The following is a 9,715-nucleotide window of genomic DNA, read 5'->3' on the forward strand; positions in this document are numbered from 1 at the left end:
TGGCTAGATGCAGTGGCTCACACCTATAATCCAAGCACTTTGGGAGGCTGAGACAAGAGAACTATTTGAGGTCAGGAGTTCAAGACAAGCCTGGAAAACATATTTAGACCCCATTTCTATAAAAATTTTAAAAATTAGCCAGGAATGGTTGCATGCACCTGTACTTTTAGGTGCTCAGGAGGCTAAAGTGGGAGGTTTGCCTGAGCCCAAAAGTTCAAGGCTGCAGTGAGCTATGATTGTATTACTGCAGTCCAGCCTGGGTGCCAGGGTGAGGCCCTGTCTCTACATTTTTAAAAAATCTATAAATTAAAACATACTAACAGAGAAAGTCATTCAACCACAATGGAAGAGAGTTTTTAAAAAGAAAGAAAAGAGTTACAAAAAAAAAAACCGAAAATAGGGAAAAATGTCGGTAGTAAGTCCTTACTTAACAATGATAGCAAGGAATGTTAGTGAACCAAATTCTCCAATCAAAAAGCATAGAATGGCTGAGCAGCTAAAGAAACAGACTGAACTGCATGCTGCATACAAGAAATCTACTACACCTATAAAGACATACATAGACTGCAAATAAAGGAGTGAAAAAACATATTCCATGCAATCTTGAAACCAAATGGGAGCAGGAGTAGCTATACTTATATAAGATAAAATAAACTACAAATAGGAGGCTGTAAAAAAGAGACAAAGATGGTCACTATACAAAGATAAAGGGGTCAAATCAGCAAGATAATTGATATGGTTTGGTTGTGTCCCCACCAAAATCTCAACTTGAATTGTGTCTCCCAGAATTTCCACATGTTGTGGGATGGACCTAAGGGGAGGTAATTGAATTACAAGGCCCGTCTTTCCCTTGCTATTCTCTTTATAGTGAATTAGTCTCATGAGATATGAGGGGTTTATGCTTTTGCTTCTTCCTCATGCTCTCTTGCTGCTGACATGTAAGAAGTGCCTTTGAGTTACCACCATGATTCTGAGAGCTCCCCAGACATGTGGAACTATAAGTCCAATTAAACCTCTTTTTCTTCCCAGTTTCAGGTATGTCTTTATCAGAAACATGAAAATAAAGTAATACAATAATATGACAATTATAAATATCTATGCACCCAACACTGGAGTTCCCAAGTATATACAGCAAATGTTAATAAACCCAAAGGGGGGAAATAGACTGTAATACAATAATAGTAGGGGCTTCAACACTCCTCCTACAGTAAGGAAAAAATCATCTAGGCAGAAAAAAAAAAAAGAAACATTAACACCAACTAGGCCTAACTAAAATTTACAGAACATTTCTTCCTACTACTGTAGAAAACACATTCTTATCAGCTTATATAGGTCCAGAATAGACCCAAAAAATCCAGAATAGACACAGAAAACGTATCAACAAATTCAAAAATGTAGAATCATATCAAGTGTCTCTTCTGACCACAATAGAATAAAACTAAAAATTAATAGCACAAAAAAAAGAAAACTTTGAAAAACACACAAACACATGAAAGTTAAACAATATGGTTCTGAATGACCAATAGGTCTATGAAGAAATTAAGAAGGAAATTAAAAAATGGTTTGCGACAAATGAAAATGGAAATAAAACAAACCAAAAGCCATAGGTTACAGAAAAAGCAGTAATAACAGGGAAATTTATAGCAATATACACCTATATCAAAAAAGTAGAATTACTTCTAGTAAACAACCTAAAGATGAATCTAAAGGAACCAGGAAAGCAAGAACAAATCAAACCAAAAATTAGTAGCAAAAAAGAAATAATAAATTTATAAGCAAAAATAAATGAAATGGAGACTAAAAAACAATATAGAAAATCAAAAAATTAAAAGCTGGTTTTTTAAAAATAATAAAATTGGAAAACCTTTAGCTAAAACAGAAAGGAGAGAGAGAGAGAAGATCCAAATAAATGAAATCAGAAACTGAAAAGGAGACACAGCAACTGAGGCCACAGAAGTACAAATAATCTTTGGAGACTATTATGAACAACTATATGACAACAAATAAAATAAATGAAAACCTAAAATAAATGAATAAATTCCTGGACACATGCAACCTACGAGGATTAAACTATGAAGAAATAGAACATGTCAACAAACCAATGAGTAATAAGATCGAAGCCATAAGAAAAATGTTCCCATCAAAGAAAAGCCCAGGATCTGAAGTTTTAACTGCTGAATTCTACCAAACATTTGAAGAACTAATACCAATTCTACTCAAACTCTTCAAAAATACTTAAGAGGAGGAAATACTTCTAAACTCATTCTATGAGGTCAGCAATACTCTCATAGCTCAAAATCAGACAGAAACACAACAACAAAAAATAAAACTACAGGCCAATATCACTGCTGAACATATGATATGGTTTGGCTATGTGTGCCCACCCAAGTCTTATCTCAAATTGTAATCCCACGTCAAGGAAGGGACATGGTTTGAGATGACTGGATAATGGGGGCAGATTTTCCTTATGCTCTTCTCATGATAGTGAGTTCTCATGATGGTCTAAAAGTATAAAACATCTCTCTTCTCTGCTGCTGCCATGTAAGATGTGCCTCACTTCCTCATTGCCTTTTGCCATAATTGCGAGTTTCACTGGCTCATAGGCAGAAGGAATTTGCCTTGTCTCACTCAGATAAGACTTTGGACTTGGACTTTTGAGTTAATGCTGGAATGAGTTAAGACTTTAGGGGACTATTAAAAAGTCATGATTGGTTTTGGAATGTGAAAAGGAACTGATATTTGGGAGTAGCCAGGGGCAGAATGATATGGTTTGGCTCTGTGTCCCCATCCAAATCTCATCTCAAATTGTAATCCCTACATCAAGGGAGGGACCTGGAGGAAGGTGATTGGATCATGGGGGTGGATATTCCTCATGATGTTCTCATAAGAGCTAATGATCCAGTGGTGAGTTCTCACAAGATCTAATGGTTTAAAAGTATGGTACTTCCCACCTCACTCTATCTCTTTCCTGCTGCCATGCAATACATGCTTTGCCTTCTCTTCACTTTCTGCTGTGATTGTAAGTTTCCTGAGGCCTCTCTAGTCATACAGAACTGAGAGTCAATTAAACATTTTTCATTATGAATTAGCCAGTATCAGGTAGTTCTTTATAGCAGTATGAAAACAGACTAATAAAACGTAGTTACAAAAATCTTCAACAAAATACTAGTAAACCAAAATCACCAACACATTTAAAAAGATCATTCTTTATGATCAGGTGGGATACAACCCAAGAATACAAGGATGGTTCAACATATGCAAATTAATAAATGCAATACATCACATTAACAGAAGCAAGAACAAAAACCATATAGTCATCTCCATAGACAATAAAAAGTATTCAATATAATTTAACATCCCTTTATGAAAAAAATTCTCAACAAAGTAGGTATAGAAGAAATATACCTCAAAATAATAAAGGCCATTTATGACAAGCCCACAGAAAACATACTCAATGGGGAAAAAAAAACAAAGCTTTTCTCTAAGACAAGTATGCTCACTTTCACCACTTCTATTTGACATAATACTGTAAGTTCTGACCACAGAAATTAGGCAAGTGAAAAAAATATAGGGCTAACAAATTGAAAATAAAGAAGTCAGATTAGTCTTTTTTGCAGATGACATAATCTTATATGTAGAATAACTTAAATTCAACCAAAAAACTGTTAGAACTAATAAATTTAGTGTAAAGTTGCAAGATACAATATCAGCATACAAAAATTAGTAGCATTTATACAAGCCAAAAGAAAGCAATATGAGAAAGAAATCAGGAAAGCAATTCCATTTACAATAGCTATGAGGAGGATAAAATATCTAGAAGTCAGTTTAACTAAAGACAAGAAAGATTTATACAAAGAAAACTATAAAACACTGATGAAAGTAATTGAAGAAGAGACAAAAATATAAAAGGATATTAGATAGCCCATGCTTGTAGATTGGAATAATTTATGCATTTATAGTCATTTCATTTTTTACAAAGGCAACAAAAACATATGCTGAAGAAAGGACAGTCTTCTCAATCAGTGGTACTGGAAATATTTGATAGCCATACGCAGAGAATAAAACTAGAACCCTGTCTGTCACCACAAACGAAAATCAAATCAAATTGGATTAAAGATTTGAATCTAAAACCAGAAACCAGAAACTATAAAACTACTAGAAGAAAACTTTGGGAAAATGCCCCAAAACATGGGTCCAGGCAAAGATTTTTTGTGTAAAACCTCAAAAACATAGGCAAAAATAGACAAAGTAAACTACATCAAGGTAAAAAGCTTCTGCACAGGACAGGAAACAATTAACAAAATGAAGAGACAACTGTGGAATGAGATAAAATATTTGCAAACCACTCAACTGACAAGAGACTAATAGCCAGAATACATAAACAACTTAAACAATTCAACAACAACAACAACAAAATTAATTTAAAAATGGACCAAAAAAATCTTATGGACATTTCTCAAAAGAAGACATACAAATGGTCATGTGAGAAAATCAACATCACTAATCATCAGAGAAATCAAATTAAAATCACAGGGAGACACCATCTCATTCCAGTTAAAATGGCTTTTATCAAAAAGTTGGAATAATGGATGCTGATGAGAATGTGGAGAAAGAGGAGTCTCCTACACTGTTGATAGAAATGTAAATTAGTACAACCATGATGGAAATCTGTATGGAGTTTCCTCAAAAAAAGTAAAAATAGAACTACCATGTGATCCAGCAAGCCCACTGCTGGGTAATCCTAAAGAAAGGAAATTAATATATCAAAGAGCTATCTGCCCTCCCATGTTTGTTGTAGCACTATTCACAATAGCCAAAATACAGAATTAACAAAGTATTCATCAATGGATGAATGAAGAAAATATAGTATATATACAAAATGAAATATTATTCAGCCATAAACAGTGAAATCTTGTCATTTTCAGAAACAGAAAGACCAATATTGCATAGTCTCACTCATATATGGGAGCCTAAAAAAAAGTAGATCTCATGAAGATATAGAGTAGATTGGTGATTACTAGAGTCTGGGAAGGGTAGAGGGAAGAGGAGGATGAAGAAAGGTTGATTAATGGGGACAAATAGTATACAATTTGTTAGAATAAATAAGACCTCGTGATTGATAGAACAGCAGGGTTGGCATAGTTACAATAATCTATTAAATATTTCAAAATAGCCAAAAGAGAATAATTTGAATATTTCTAGCATAAAGAAAAGAGCAATATTTAAGGTGATGGAATTTCCAGTTACAGTGATTGATCTTTACAAACTATATGAATGTATTAAATTAGCAGATGTACCCTCCAAAGTGTACATTTATTTGGATAAATTTAAAAAATTTTAAGGATAAAAAGCCATAAATTCTTTTTAATTACACTAATGTGTTTTTGGAAAAACAAGGGAAGCTTACACAATACATATTGGTCTTACACCTTTGTGAATTACATTACAGTGTCTGCTTTTGATCTGTAACTTCTGCATATTTATGAAAACTAATTTTTATATATTCATGTTCTATGGATATATAAGATTTATCAGCTCTCATCACTCAAATTAAATTGAAAAACTTACTTCTTAAATTTTAATTTTGAAGTTTTTTTCACATAGAGTCATAGATATATGAAGAGTTGGAAAAAATCTTAAGTATGAGGATGAGTTAGTTTTTCAGAGATTCATAAAAATCACATTTTACAATAAGCTCCAGAAATTGAAATACTGTTCATTTCTTTCTCTCTTCAGAATGGATTATAATAGTTTTCAAACCCCTCTGTGCAACTGAAGAAATTCCCCTAAGATATTTTCACCAGAAAGTTAATCACAAGTTTCTTTTATATTGGGTGAAAATTTCTAAACTTTTTCTTCTCTGCTAAAAGAATATGTGAAAATGACCTAACATTAATGAACATAAGAATGCTTAATCTACTGCTTTAGAACTACCTAGTTCCTGGTAGAAATAATAGAAATACTCAACACATCCTACAATTCCTTCTGCTACTGCAAGGCCAGTAGTTTTTGTTCTTTTTCCCTAATATTCTTCCCAGAAATGTTTTTTTTCCATCTAAATGGTATTGACTTCTTTGTTGTTTTTGCATAGTTAACAATTTTCTCCACAACTTTTTTGTGCTGCTCAAGGAACAATTTTAAGGTTTGAGATCCACTGTATCATTTTTAGAGTTAATTTTGGCTGTTTGCAAATATTTTTATATCTGACTTACTTGATTTACAATTTCATACCAGAAAAGAAGATAGCTTTTAAAAAGTGCAGCAGAGGAGAAAATCTGAGGAGAAACACTTATGTCCACATTAACTTTCAGAATTCACTGCCCTTGAAGTTGAGACAGGCTTTCCAACATTTGTCTGTAGTGCGTGCAAAGCTTCATAGTGAGCATATCATAACATCAGGCACAGTATTTTCACAGTTGTAACTATATTCTGAAGCATCTATGAGGTGAGACTGAAAGAAATAAATGTTTTCCAAATGTTTACACAAAAGTCATCATGAGGAAAGCTTCAAGTGGTCACACACACAATAATGGAACTAAAGTAACTCCATTTGTATTTCTTTGTGTTGTTTATAATTTTGATGCTATCACTTTAATTTTGAATCTACTGTTTAAATGCACAGGGACTGGAGACACGGACTGCACCAAAGCAAATACTTAAAAATGTACTCTCAAAAACAAATCCATGAACTCTCATTCATTGCTCATGGGAATATAAAATGAGACAGATATATTGAAAAACATTTTGACAGTTTTTTAGAAATTAAAAGAAAAACTTAGCATATGACCCAGAAATCCCACTCGTATCTACCCAAGTAAATTTAAAACTTACGTTCATGCAGAAATCTGTATACAAATGTTTACAGCAGCTTAATCTTAATTGTCATAAACTGTAGGCAACCAAGATTTCCTTCAATAAACTAATGTACATCCATACAACAGAATAGTGCTGAGCAATAAAAAGGAACCAGATATTAATTCCCTCAACAACATGGATTGACCTTAAATATATTTCATTAAGTGAAATAAGTCTGACCCCAAAATCCCAATGTTGTATAATTCCAGTCACATCACAATCTGGAAAGGCAAAACTATAGGCATGGAAAATAGTTAAGTGGTTGTCAGGGGTTCTCTGATAAAGGGAATTATGACGTACTGGAGAAATGGTTGATTGTTAACACTGGGACAGGTGAAAAACAAGGGCAACCTGGGGCATCTTAGACTATCAAAAAAACAAAGTGCTGAAAAAAAAATGAAACAAAATATACATTTCTCAAAACATCATGTTGTACACAATAAGTATATATAATTTTGTCAATAAAGCCTTAATAGAATTAAAATGACAAGTTAAAAATGTGTCTCTGTGTGTGTGTATATATATATTACATATATATAAAGTATATATATAATTAAATATATATACTTTATATATATTTTGATTTTTTAAGTTTCATATATATTATATATATTTTATATATATAATATATATATTACATATAATATACATCATATATATATAAAACTTTAAAAAACAAAAATAGTTCTGCAACTGCAAAGCCTTTAAGATTCTGGTCCAGCCAAGGATGTGAGATCTCATTGTTGTCAGGGCTTCTTTGTTTCCCTTTCCATTTCCCTTAATAAAATGCCTTGGCCCTTCTCCCCAACAAAAAAGGAGAGCATGGCAAAGGAACACAACAGTTACTCTGAGGGGCATCACAGTAGCCAAATATGATAAGACAAAATAAGTAATATAGTATTGTACTATAATCTAAAGCATTAAATAAATATCCATGAGTCCACATTTCGAGAAATACATGATAAAATAAATAAATAAATTTGGAGAAGAAACAGCTTTTCCTTACAAAAGAATTACAAATTGTATATGCATATACTAACCCTGCCAGCCTTTAGAGCTTAATTTCTCTGCTTTGAATGTGGGCTGAACTTATTGACTTATTTCCAAACAATGAAAAGGGCAATAGACGTCATAGGAGAGAAACTGGCAGATACCACCTCAATCAAGAGATCAGGGTTAAGCTCTCTAGTGAGTAATCACATTGTGCCATATATTCCATGATATAAAACGATGAGAAAACAAAAACTGCTAGTGTGCTCTTCTCAAAACCCAGAACCCCAATGTAATCATGCATAAACCTCAGGCAAACCCAACTGAGGAATCTCCTGCAAAATACCTGACCAGGGCTTTTCAAGTTCATGAAAAACAACAAAAGATGAGAAACTATCCCAGACTGGAGAAGACTAAGGAGGCAAAACAGTTAAATGTGCAAAACAGTGCAATGTGATGTCCTGGATGAAATTCTGGAACAGAAAAATGTTAGTGGGAAAAGTGAAGCCAGAATAAAGCCTGGGGTTTAGCTTTGTAAAATCCCATCGAAATTAGTTCTACAACAATATTATGATTGTGTGGTTTAGTAAATTATTATTTGATAATTCAGCTAAATTCTCATGATTAATCTTACTCAAATCATATTTTCAAAGCAGATTTTCAAGTCCTATAAACTCATTTTTTAAATTTCAAAAGTAACTTAGGAATCAGAAAATACCTTGTGCTTGCAATAATAAAATTTAAAAAGATGTGCAAACCCTGTATGGATAAGATTATAAAATTGTATTAGAGAACATTACGAAAGATTTAATGAAATGGAGAGCAATACTGTTTTTATGGATAGCAAGCCACAATATTGCAAAAATTTCAATTCTTCCAAGTATATTGATTCCAGGCAATTCCAACTTAAAGATCTCATCAACGTGGCTTAATGAACTTGAAAAGCTGACTCTAAAATTTGTAAAAAATAATTGCAACCCATGAATAACCAGCGTACTCCATACTACTCAAAGGAATCTACAAATTCAATGCAATCTGAATACCAATGAAATTATTCACAGAAATAGAAAAACAATCTTAAAAAATCTATATAAAACCATAAAAGATGCCAGATAACCAAAGTAATCCTCAGCAAAAAGATCAAAGCATCACACTGCCTGACTTCAAAGTATACTACAAAGTTATAGTAACCAAAACAACATGATATTGACGTAAAAACACACACAGACTAATCAAAAAGAAGAGAAAACGCAGAAATAAATCCACACACTTACAGCCAACTTGTTTTTGACTAACACCCAGAACATACCCTAAAGAAAGGAAAGTCTCTTTAAGAAAAAGTGCTGGGAAAACAGGGATATCCATTTGCAGAATGAAATTAGACTCCCTTTCACCATATACAAAAATCAAATCAAAATGAATTAAAGTCTTGACTCTAAGACCAGAAACTATGAAACTACTAGAAAAAACATTGGGGAAATCCTCCAGGATATTGGTCTGGGCAAAGAATTTTTGTGAAAGACCTCAAAAGCACAGGCAATCAAAGGGAAAATAGACAAATGGGAGGGATTACATGAAGGTAAAAAACTTCTGTGCAGCACAAGAAACAATTAGCAGAATGAAGAGACAACCTGCAGAATGAGAGAAAATATTTACAAACTAGCCCTCCAAGGTATTGATAACCAGAAGATATAAGGAACTCAAACAACTCAACCACACAAAAAATAAATAATCCAATTTAAAATGTGCAAATGATTTGAATAAATTTCCTAAAAGAAGACATACAAATGACCAACAGGTATACAAAAAATGCTCAACATTACTAATCATCAGTGAAATGCAAATCAAAACCACAATATCATTTCACCCC

This window comes from Sapajus apella, unplaced genomic scaffold (assembly GCF_009761245.1).
Source record: "Sapajus apella isolate SASKATOON/1434 unplaced genomic scaffold, GSC_monkey_1.0 scaffold11, whole genome shotgun sequence".
Classification (NCBI taxonomy): Eukaryota; Metazoa; Chordata; class Mammalia; order Primates; family Cebidae; genus Sapajus; species Sapajus apella.